Raw genomic sequence first — 13,448 nt, forward strand, 5'->3', positions numbered from 1 at the left:
TCCTCCCAAGGTAAAACTCAATCCCCTTCCCCCCTCTTTGAAATATGCTTATCTTGATAAAGAGGAAAAATACCCTATTATTGTCAATGCTACCCTAGATGGTCTTAATTTGGAAAAACTACTTGATTTTTTGAGAAAATATAAGGATATGATAGGGTATAGCATCGATGATATTAAGGGTATTAACGCTTCTTTGTGCATACATCGTATTCATCTTGAAGATGAGCATTCCACCTCCATTGAACCTCAAAGGAGGTTGAACCCCAACCTCCAAGAGGTTGTCAAAAAAGAAATTTTAAAACTACGTGAGGCGGGCATCATCTATGCTATCTGCGATAGCAAGTGGGTTAGCCCGGTTCATGTGGTTAAAAAAAAAGGGTGGGATGACCATAATCAAAAGTGAAGGAGGAGAAGAAATCTCCACCCGGACGGTGACCGGGTGGAGAATGTGTATTGATTATAGGTGGTTGAACAAAAATACCAAGAAAGATCATTTCCCTATCCCATTCATGGACCAAATGCTTGAGAGACTCTCTCACCATGCTTTCTTTTGTTTCTTGGATAAGTACTCCGAATTTTTCCAAATCCCTATCCATCCAAGCGATCAAATGAAAACTACTTTCACATGTCCATATGGGACATTTGCATACCGAAGAATGCTATTCGGCTTGTGCAATGCTCCTTTCACCTTTCAAAGATGCATGACCTCCATTTTCTCCAAAATGCTTGAAAAAGAAATTGAAGTTTTCATGGATGATTTTAGTATAGGTGGCTTGTCTTTTGACACTTGGTGTCAAGAGACGAGTTTGGTTTTAAATTGGGAAAAAAGGTCATTTCATGGTCGAGGAAGGCATTGTCCTCGGCCATAAAGCTTCAAAAAATGGCATTGAAGTTGGTCCAGCCAAAGTTTCGGTGATTGAGAGATTGCCCCCTTCTACTTCTATCACGGGAGTACGAGCTTTAATTGGACATACCGGTTTCTACCGGAGATTTATCAAAGATTTTTCGTCAATTGCCAAACCTTTGACCGAATTACTCAAAAAGGATGTTGCTTTTAACTTCAATGAGGCTTGCCTTGAAGCATTTCGTAAGCTCAAGGAAGCTCTCATTTCCTCTCCCGTTGTGCAAGCTCCGGAGTGGAGCTTGCGTTTTGAGCTAATGTGCGATGCGAGTGATTTTGCAGTGGGTGCCATGCTTGGACAAAACAAAGAAGGAAATTCATGTGTCATCTACTATGCAAGTAGGACTCTTGCTGTAGCTCAAAAGAACTATACAACAACGGAGAAGGAAATGCTAGCGGTTGTGTTTGCCTTTGAAAAGTTTAGGTCCTATCTTATTATCTCTAATGTGATTGTGTAAACGGGTCATATTGCGGTGCGATATCTCATGACTAAGAAGGAAGAAAAGCCTCGCCTTATCCGTTGGGTTCTCTCTCTTCAAGATTTTCACATGGAAATGAGGGACAAAAAGGGAATGGAGAACTATGTTGCGGATCATTTGTCTAGGCTACCTTTTGAGAACAAAAGTGCTGTACCAATCAATGATGAGATAGGATTTGATACTCTCATGGCTATGGCTTCAACATGTAGCCCTTGGTATGCTGACATCGCCTATTATCTTGCTTGTGGAGTCATTCCTCCGGAGTTTTCTTCTCAACAAAAGAAGAGGTTTTTCAAGGAAGTGAGGAGGTACTTTTGGAATGACCCATACTTGTTCAAAAAATGTGGAGATGTCCTTTTTTTAAAATGTGTTCCAGATCATGAAATTGAAGGAGTTCTTGAGCATTGACATTCACTATCATGTGGTGGACATGGGGGTGTTGATAAGACGGTGGAAAAAATTTCTCAATCTCTATTGTGGTGGTCAACGATGCACAAGGATGCCCACAAGTTCGTTTCACAATGTGATAGGTGTCAAAGAAGTGGTGGCATAACCGAAAGGGATGAAATGCCTCAACAAAGTGTCTTGGAAGTTGAGCCCTTTGATCTTTGGGGAGTGGACTTTATGGGGCCTTTTGGTTTTTCTTGTGGAAATCTATATATCTTGGTAGTGTTTGATTATATGACAAAATGGATTGAAGTCATACCCTCTCCTACCAATGATCACAAGGTTGTGCTTAAGCTTCTAAAGAAGATCATTTTTCCTAGGTTTTGGGTTCCAAGGGTGTTAATTAGTGATGGAGGCTCCCATTTCGCCAAAAATCAATTTGAAGCTCTTCTCAAGAGATATGGCATTCATGACAAGGTTGGATTACCTTACTACCCTCAAACTCAAGGACAAGTGGAGGTCTCGAATCATGAAATCAAGAATCTACTTGAAAGAATGGCGAACAAATCAAGGAAAGATTGGTCTCTCAAGCTCGATGACACACTATGGGCTCTTAGGACGGCGTACAAGACTCCAATTGGCACGACCCCCTATAGGTTGGTCTACGGAAAGGCTTGTCACTTGCCGGTTGAGTTAGAATACAAGGCTTGGTGAGCCATCAAGGAACTCAATATGGATTTATCGTTGGCTGGTGAGAAGAGATTGCTTAAGCTTAATGAACTTGAAGAGCTTAGAGATGATGCTTATGAGAGCTTAAGATTGTATAAGGAGAAGACCAAAAAGTGGCATGACCAACATATACAAAACAAGAGCTTTAAGGTTGGAGATAAGGTTTTTCTTTTAAACTCAAGGCTTCGTTTGTTCCCAGGAAAACTCAAGTCCAACTGATCGGGTCCTTTTGTGATATCGAAGACTACTCCTTATGGTTCTTTTGAGTTAGATGCGGATGGTAACAAGTTTATGGTCAATGGTCATCGTTTGAAGCATTACTTTTGCAAGGAAGAAGTTGGTCTCACTGAATGTCTAATGCTTAATCCTTGGGATCCTAAGCCTCTCCCTTGATGAATTTTTCTCATGGTCAAGCTAGTGACCTCATAAAGAAGCGCTTCTCGGGAGGCAACCCGAGTTTCTAACCCTTTTCTACTCTTCTTCTTTTTTTTTTTTCTTATAACGATTTCACTCTTCTTATTTCCATTTGAATTTCATTTTTACCCTTCTGGTTGATAGGTGTTTGGATATTGCGGGGTAAATACTTTTCCATGTAAATGATGAGAGAAGAAAGAACTTCATGGCAGCACTGCACGCTCTTTGTGCGCGGGCACGCTGAGGAATTGTGCGCGGGCACGCAGAGGAACCCGCGCACAATTGGTCGAAATTGAAGATTTGAGGAAAAAACTTTTCGCGACCTTGTGCGCGACCCGTGTGTGGGTGCGCGTGTATCTGCGCGGGCGTGCAGAGTTGGGTAAATCGGGGCTAAAGCTTCTCTTCCCCATTTCACCCTCACATTTCTCTAACCCAATTTTCGTGATCTCTTCTCTCTCCTCACAAAATCTAACCCTAACCCTTCAAATTCACCCATAACTCACAAATTCCCTTGATTTTCCATCAAATCCATCATACTTTTTCACTTTACTCACAAATTTACCCACTTTCTCTCTCCAAAATACCCAAATTTTCTTCCATTTTCATGGTTGTGCAAGCTTGGTTGAAGGTGGTAGTCTTGGGTGTTCTTGGTGGTGTTCAAGCTTCTCCTTAGTGGTATAACTCAAAATTTTGCTACTTTGTTGATTATTTTCACTAATTTATGCAAAGTTTTGAGTTATTAAACATGATTTAGCTTAAGTGAGTATTATGTGATTTTGGATTTGTTTGCTAAGGATTGGTTGGGTTTTAGTGTGATATTTTGTGATTGTGGAACATTGTTGTTGGCATTATTGATTTTGAAGCTATTTTCATGGAACTTATTTGAGTAATTTTTTGTTATTATTAGTATTGATGATAATGCGACTATTTACATGAAAATTGCTTGTTATCATAATATGTTGTGATTGTGTGCATTGTTGTTGATCCTAATTGTTCTTGTAGCTGTTATTGTGTGGTTAGTTGTTGCTACTACCCTTTTGCAGATTGTTAAAGCTCGGTTTGTTGTTGTTTTGGTTCAAATTTGGTTGAGTTCAAAGTGAGTTCCCACTTGGTTTTGTTGTCGGTGTGTTTTTTGAGATATTTGTATTGCTTGAGGCTGCAATGAGTAAAAGAAAGAGTAGAAAAGAGCCCCGATTGAGAGTCGAGGAGCCTAGTGATCAAGCTCAAACCCAGGCACCCATTGTCCCCCCCCCCCCCCCCCCCGCGAACGAAATTCTTAAACAAGCTCCATACTACTTTCTAAAATGACCATCAAAGCCGAAAGCTTAATCCCACAAGGCACTGTGATCAACGCTCTGTGAGGGCTTTGGTGTTAGATGAAGACCTAAGGTCACTCCTTGGCAACCTTGGGATGAGTGAGTTCATTAAACAGTACACCATCATCAAACATACAAAGAACCCACATTTGAATTCCTAGCCTCCTTTGAAAAAGAACCATATTGGGAACAATGAATTCAAAATTTCTTTATGATTATTCAACAACCAACATACCATGAATCTTCGTGATCTCAACGCCTTGTTGGACTTCAACCCCGATGCAGATCTCCTTGCCCCATCTTTGAGCCTTTTCCCCGAGTATGATGCATTCCGTTGGTGGCGAACGATTATCGATTTCGACGAGTTCAATACAAGGTATTCGGTGGTAAGCCAAATCATCCACCCTGCTCTTCATATCCTTCACTGCATCTTGGGGTATGCGGTGTTTAGTAAGCAAGATTTGAGCAAGCTCTCACATGAAGAGCTCTTTACTCTATGGGTTGCAACTAGAGATGAGTTTAGAGGGCGGCTCAACATGGGGTATTGGTTCGTCGTGTGCTGTGAAGCAATCAAATCGGGCAACAAGATGGGTGACATCGCCCTTGGTGGGATGATAACAAGGATTGCTAAGAAGCTTAAGTATGAACGCTTCTTTCCCGCCTGTACTCAAATTGGGACTGATAAGGATCTATTCATTGATATCCAGCAAATGAGAAGGTCGGGGTTCATCCAAGCAACTGCCGATACCAACAATTTTCATGATTGGTATGTTGAGAGTGAACACCATTGCATCTTGCCTTATCCCATCCGCACATCTTTGGAGCGGAATGCTAGGAATGTGTGGAAAGTTCCGCAAGACAATGGTGTGTTACCCACCGCCTTGGGTGGCGCAAGAAATTTGGTAGTACAACAACAAAAACAACAACAACAACATCAAGGCATGAGTAGCCTTGAGCAGCAAATGATGAGCATGCAACTTGGCATGCAAAGCTTGATTTAGAACCAGCAAGGTATGTTCATGAAAAATCAAGCTCTCTTCGGTGCGGCCGTGGATAGAGGCGAGGTCATCCCCACGGTCAATTACCCTTATTGGCCGGCTCAGCAAGGCTCGGTCCCTCAATGGCTGGGATCGCAGCCTACTTGGCCCTATTGGCAAAGGCCCTCCTCCCAAGGTGTTCCCTAGGTAGACTACTCGACAGAAACCTGGTACGATTATCGTGCCCCGGGAAGGAGTGATTTTAGGGGTTACCCCAACTATCCTTATGTTAACCCTACTCACCCTTCCCCGCTTCAACTTGCCGCCCCATTCGACCCGTTGCCTCAATGGCAACAAGACCTCTATCGAGGTCACTATGGTTAGCCCCCGGGTTTCACCAGTGGTTAGGACCCGCATGGCATTCCTCCAAATGAGTTCTCTTATGACCCCAAGGAAGTTAGGGTTGATGACGGAGCCGGCCCTAGTGGCCACTAGCCTTCCTCCATTTTATTTCTCCCCTTTGCCCCATCCCATTGTTTTTATTTGGCGCACCGCGGACGGTGCATTGCTTTAGTGTGGGGCGGGGTATAAGAAGCAAAGGGATGTTTTTTTTTGGTAGTGCGGGGAAAGGTTTAGCATCATTCTAGTGTGGGGGAACTCCATTGTAGGTGGTGCTTGCATGGTTCGGTTGGTTCTAGCATGTTTTGATGTTGATTGTTTTTCTTGATTGTGATGATGATGTTTCAGGGTGATTTTGATGAGATCTTGCTAATGAGTTTTCAATGAAAATTTGAGTGTTTGTGTAGTTGATGACGCTCCTAGGAAGGAAACTCCAAACTCCCAATAATCCAAATTTTCCTTGATCCAAACTTTGTAGATAGCTTTTTTTTCTTTTTCTTCCTTTTGTTTATAGCTTTAGTTTCCTTCTTTGATTATTAATTTTTTTTTTATTTTTGTTTTATCTTAGTAGTTTCTTTTATTTTGGCTCGCTTTTCAAGCTTGAAAATGGAGATAAATGAAGTTAAGGGGCAACTCGAGCTCCCTTGGTGAGATTGTATGATTTATCTTGTCATCCTTTTCAAGCGGCGTTTGGTGAGACCTTTACTATCTTCTTTTTTCTTTTTCTTTGGGTGTTTAGTTTAGGTTTATCTTAGGAAGAAGTTCAAAGGTTTGAGGATGTTTGCTTTTGGTTCTACGGAACCTGGGATCGTTGATGTTGTTATCGAACGATCACTTGTATGACGATTGGGTTAGTTGGATCATATGCCTCGTTTGTGAACCTTTTTGATTTCTTCCTCTTTCTTTTGTTTTGTTTTCCCCTTTTTGTGTTACAAGCATAACTATGACAAGTTGAAATGATTTTTGATTTGGAATTTGCTCATTTATTTGGATTGGTTTGCCTCTTATGATGATGTGTCTTGAATGATTATCTTCCTAGTTGATGAGGGTTTACACGGTTTGAGAATGCTTAGGGTTGAGTTAGACACATTTTAAGCTAAGGTAGCATGGTTAAGAACTTTTGAGGACGTTTGAACCCCTAGCTCATAGGAAAGTGGTAAGATGGTGTTGCTCTTTATAGTTGATAGGATTACCTTTTGTTGGTATTTGCTTACTTCCCACCCCTTGCGAGGTCTTATATTGTTCAAGCCTTCATCATTTTTGCTGAGCAGCATATAGGATCATTGACTTTGTGTATCTTAATCCTTGTGTTGGACTCTAGCTCCCGAGATAGTGACAAGCAACTCTAGAAGAAGAAAAGGGCGTGTTTCAATTTTCTATGTTTTCCTTGTGTTTTGTTACAAATTTGGTTTTCATTTTTGCATCAACTTACTTCGTAACAAATTTAAGCCTTATTTCCCTTTCTTGACTTTACCATATTACTAACCTATCAGCCTATGTCTTACCGACCCTTATAGTTAGTGAAGCATTGACTTGTGAGGTTTGAGTTTTGAGATTGTTGGATATGAGAAAGAAAATTGTGTAAATTAGTTCAATTATAGTTTTAAAAGTTGAAAATGAAAATAATATGCAAAAAGGCTTGAGAAGAAAGATGCAATTCAAGAAGACCAAGTGAAGTTAAAAAAAAATGAATGAATGATGAAAAGGGATGAAGTAATGTTGTGAGGTTTGTATTGAAGGTTGTAGTTTGAGTTTAGGTTCAATTCTTAGGTTGTTCATGAGAGATGGCCACTCTTTTGCTTCACTTAGGATTTGCCACCAAAATTTTCAAATTGATTCCCAACCTTAACCCTTAGCCATGATATTACAACCCTAGTAAAGACCCTTGGACTTTAGAGCAACAAAGTCAAAGACCGGTGGAGGAAGATAGATTTCATCCCTATGGAGAGAGTATGCATAGTTGAGATGTCGAAATGACTTTATGATTCCACATAAAATTTATTTTTCCGGTTCCCTCGAGGAATCATGAGGAGCTAACTAAGGGATGAATTGAATCTAGCGGAGAGAACGCGGACGTCTTGGTTGGGGCCAGGGCGGAGAATGAAATCATTAGTTCTCTATGCTTAGCTTAGGTTTGTCTCTTTGAACCTTGTGCATCATACAACGTGTTTTCCCTCTTTGAATTGAGAAAGGCAAGTATTCTTTGGTGCATTTATCTTTGTTTGAGTCCAAATGGAGCATTTCCTACTTTGAGGCTTGATTAGTTTTTCTAATACCTTGTCATGTTATGTTTGTTGTGTTTGTCTCTTTGTTCTAGTATTCCTTGCTTGAGGACAAGAAAGAGGCAAGTGTGGGGGATTTTGATGAGTAACATTTATACCACTCTTTTATCCTTTTTTCTCTAAGGATACTCCCCTCATTTGCACTTGTTTGGCCCTTTTCTAAGCATTTTGACCTTAGTTTTGTTTTCTCCTTTTCCTTCTCTTTTATCTTCCTTTTTTTCTAAATTTTTGCCTACTCTTTATTTTGATTCCCATGCTTGTGTTTTGTAGGTATTATAAGCCAAAAGAGGGAGGACTTCAAGTAGCTAAGAAAGCTATTCAACCCGGCTACTGCGCGGGCGCGCATCCTTGGTTGTGCCGGCGCGCAGCCTTGTCAGAACCCGCGCAACCAAGCTCAAGAAACAGATCCAAACCAGAGAGTTTGCGCGACATACTGTGTGGTCTCCGTGCGGGCGCCTAGCTTTGCAGTGTGGGCGAGCATGCAAGGGCCTCGTTTCCCCGTACCCTCTAAGTTGCGGTTGTGCAAGATTTTGAGAGGGCGCACATTGCTACTGTGGGGGGCGCGTAGAATTCGTGTGCGGGCGCACACCGCTGGATATCTTATTTCTTTGCGGCTTGTTTCTCAAGTATCTTTCTTTTGGGGTGCAACACCCTGTCTAAAACATAAGACATGACATTAGCGGAAATAATGTTGAGACGGAAATGTCACTCTAAAGGTTAATAAAAAAAAGAAATAAGACATTGATTAAAATATCTGAGATAAATAAAGTAAAGTGAAAGAAATCCCAAATGAACAATAAACACTTCCAACAAGAGAAAACAATCCTCAAATATGATAATCCCAAAAGAGATGGTCCAAAGATAACTAAAGTAAGTATATAAAACCACTAAATAAAATAAACACTCTGCTCTCAGCCCAGACTCATCAGGAACTACTCTTCACCTGCAAATAACATTAAGGTTCCACAATCACTGAGGAGTAACTAGTAGTTCTCCCAGTACTTGTAGAAATACAAAGCTAAGTACAGAAAAGCTTAGACACTAGCACAAAACTTAACAAAATGTGGGAACATCAACTCAAATAATAATTACCAGTTAAACTCGAGGGGGAAAAACATGGAATCATGATTATTATACAGATCAAGCATGTAAATATAACAACGTAAAAATATTACCACAAGAATTCAGAATAAAATTTAGCAAGTTAAAACAAATGGTAACTGATATAGACGATAATTAACACTTATAAAGTTTCCTGCTCAAAATCAATAGTATCTATAAAATAAATAAATTTTAACCGTTTTGAAAATAAGATTTATAGTGAGGAAAGCATATAAAATATGAACGCCAGTGAAATCCGCAGCCCACCACTAAAGGTTTGTGAGGGAAAACCTAAAGACGATTCTGCAGCCCTCTGCGTCTGAGAATGACCACTCCCAGTTTTCCTACTCGAATTCCGCAGCCAAAGATGTTGGCATGTTCCAACCATTGAATTCCACAGCCGAATGGTTGTGGTACACTCACATAACTATAGAAAATTTATAAACATACTTCTTAAAAATCATTGAAACACATTTAAGGATCATCAACCCCAACTGCAGGTCTTTACTTCTAAGACCAAAATTCAACAAAAAATCCTTCTAAAGAGTTTAACTTAAAAATTCTTCAAAATACAAAATAACCCATATATCATACTAGCTAAGGTGTTACTCTTATTGTCTGGATATGGGTACGAAGCTAATTATAACAAAATAACAATACACTCCGTACACAACCCTTGGCGAAGCGGTGCTAAAAACAGTGTTATTCTACTTTAAAGCACAACGACGTCGATAACTTATTTGACACTTTAAAACCATTAAAAAAAAAAAACTCCATAAACACTCACAAAAAAAAATGAACATTGCTTCTAGTTCATAATTTCCATCATTATACCAAATCATTTGAATACATGATAAATTACCCAACTCTATACAACAAAATAAAAGATAGAATTATATAAAATTAAATTATTCAATATATTATTTTAACACTTCAAACAAATATCTATACATGAAAAATTACCACAAACAACTGAATTTAACAACAAGTCTTCGGCCATCACCAAACATGACAACTATCAGTGGCGGAGCCAGGATTTGTAATCTGGGGGGAAAAATTTCAAATGTTTAATAAATTGACAAATTTTTTTGATAACATAATTGCTTAATATGTAATTAAAATCGTATATGAAATATGACAAATATTCTTATATGACAAAAAAGGAGTGGTTAAAAGATTCATTGCATATATATTAAGAAAATTATCAACCAAAAAAATAATTTTTTGTTGGTAAACCCCAATTTTAAGTTATGTAATAAATATGATTAATCAAATAACAAGAATTTCAATAAATCGATAATAGATATAAAGAGATTTGGGTTACATTCGAAAAAAATAAACACAACTTTGTTTGACTATTGAAATTATTACAATGTAATCTATAAAGTAAAATTAGTTCCAAACAATTAAAAAAAAAATAGAATTTAGGCGCACATAATTAAAGAGATGAAAAAATTACGGAAATATGTATTCATCAAAAGATCATATATAGTCGAATAACACATTAGTAATCATTATAAACAAGGCAGTACGCCGGTACTTGATTAAATAGCTAAATAAGAGTAGTTAGAGGTTTGAAGATTTATAACACTGTACTTTAAATATACGAAGTATATATTATACACTATATAATGAAATCCAAATACAAGTAAATAAAAGGGAAAAATCCAAAATCAAGAAAAAGAAGTTAAATGGGAGCACTTTGTATAAACTATAAAATGAAATAAAAAAATCTCAAAAGAGGAAAAAGGAATTAAAATCAGATAAAAATATGTATTTGTGAAGGCTCGATCCTAGTAATGAAGGAAGAAATAAGCCCTATTCTAAGCCCAACAACCACCAGACCATATTCAGCCTTTATGGTACTAGTTGCACATATAACATATATATTGTTATTTACTGAAGCTGTTTATGCTCACAAAAATAATTTTTTTAATTTTTTTTTAAAATGGGGGGACAGCTGTCCACCCATGTTCCTATAGTGGCTCCGCCACTGACAACTATTAATATTTGTGCTTAATTTAAACAATCCGTGATTATACTAATGGATGAAAATGAATAAATAGGCAGAAGGTCATGATAAGATATATGAACCTACAGTAGCAACAATGACAAAGCATTGGTATAAATATCATATTGTGACTCACAAGAAAATAGAGCTTGCTTATACCCACCAAATTAAATATGACAATACACTTGCTTTAGGAAACTAAATCATGACAACCAGGCTACTAAATTCATTTACAACTCAAGCGAACCTTGTAAAAAAATCAATTAGGCAACATGTACTTGAACTAAAAATAAACCCATTATCCATTCTCAAACCAAAATCAACGAGACTAAAGAACTTCCAATTTATGCCAAATTATGTATAATTGAACATGACCAAAAATAATATAATGACATGTAGACATGATAAACAAGGTAAAATAAATAACATGATCCACAGACTATCCTATCACGCAAACTACGTTATAAAAACAGAAATCAAGTTTGTTCGTAACCGCAATAGAAAATCCATACAACCAAATATAATTGTATCTAATCTTATCTTAATACCCAACCATGATTTTTAGAGCAATGGAATAATGCTAGGTACCTCGATAAACTTCCAATAAAACCAAAGAAACTATAGGAAATAAGAAGATGTATGTATACCAAACCATACACAAGGGGACGAAAAAGGGAAGGGTTTAACCCATTAAACTTACTTATTTTAACAACTAAATTAAGAGGGAAAGTAAGATGATCCTTGCAACAATAAAACCCAACAACAATCTCACCAGAATTGAGGAAGAAGGAGATGTATTATGGAGGTGAAAGAAGGAAGACTGCAAATACTTCTGTGAATGATTCCCACGATAAATGGGAAAAGAAACTAATGAGTATTTGCTTAATGAGGGCAGCAAATAAGATGGTTTTGGGGAGTTGTAAGAGGCAAGAGAATATGAATTGGAGGCAAGAATCAAGGGGAGTATTAACTAATTGACATTCCTAGGTTATAGCCTAAACACCGAAATTTGGTTCAATCCATAAAAGTAACCTCGGTATAATTCGCCCAAATCGGCTCAACTAAAAACCGTAAATAAATAAATAACATGTAATATTTCAAACTAGTTTTACACTCTTATCAATCATAAATTAAAAGTCCTTAAAAGTATTATGATTTGAATAGAAAATATCATTACACACATAATAATTCAAAATTTATAGTTCAAAAATATGGGGTGTTACAACCACCCCTCCTTGTAAAAGTTTCGTCCTCGAAACTTTAAGACACAACACATCAACTACAAATACAAACAAGTAACAATAGAAAGTGGTATTTTAAGCTACAGCTCTTTACCTTGATTAAAAACTCTGGATACTTGAGCTTCATCGACTCCTCGGTCTCCCAAGTAGCCTTTTCATACTTTTGGCTTCTCCAAAGTACTTTTACTAAAGGGACCACTTTCCTTTGAAGAGTGCGGTCTTGACGATCGAGAATTTTAACAAGTCGCTCCTCAAAAGTTAAATTCGGCTCAATTTTAACCGACTCAGCTGGAATCACATGAGAAGGATCACTACGATACCTTCATAATTGAGACACATGAAAAACATTGTGAACCTTTGAGAGATTCGGAGACATTGGCAATTGATAAGCTAGTTCACCAATTCTTTCCAAAACCTCGTAAGGACCAACATATTCCGGACTTAGCTTGCCCTATTGCCCAAAACGCATCACGCCCTTCATCGGAGATACCTTCAACAGATGCTTGTCCCCAAACTCATAAGAAATTGGCTTGCAACGCAGATCTACATAAGACTTTTGCCTATCTTGAGAAGCCTTTATTTTGGAACGGATCACTCTTACCTGCTCCACAGTTTCTTGAATTAGATCTAGGCTCAAAACTAGAGAATCACTTATGTCGCTCCAGCAAGTAGGACTACGACACTTCCTACCATACTAAGCCTCATATGTAGCCATTTGAATACTCGCATGATAACTATTATTGTAAGAAAATTCTACCAGACTCAACGATTTGACCCAAGATTGCAGAAACTCAAGAGCACAAGAACAGAGCATATCTTCCAACGCTGAATAGTTCTCTCTGTTTGACCATCAATAGCAGCATGGAAAGTCGTGCTCAACTTCAGCTTTGTGCCAAAGGCCTCTTGGAAAGCACCCTAAAAGTGCTACAAGAATCGTGGATCACGATCCGACACAATGTCTTTCGGGACACCATGAAGACGAATAATCTCATTAGCATAAGCTTCTGCTAACTTCTCCATTGACCAAGTGTGTCTCATAGCAATTAAATGAGCAATCCTAGTCAACCTATCCAAAATAACCCACACGTCATTTTTCCCACCAGCAGCTTCGGGAAGGCCATTACAATGTCCATAGATATTGAGTCGAACTTCCAAGCGGGAATCGGCAAAGGTTGCAACAAACCCCCGGGCCTTTGATGTTCAATCTTTAC

This window comes from Chenopodium album, chromosome 8 (assembly GCF_948465745.1).
Source record: "Chenopodium album chromosome 8, dcCheAlbu1.1, whole genome shotgun sequence".
NCBI classification, from domain to species: domain Eukaryota; kingdom Viridiplantae; phylum Streptophyta; class Magnoliopsida; order Caryophyllales; family Amaranthaceae; genus Chenopodium; species Chenopodium album.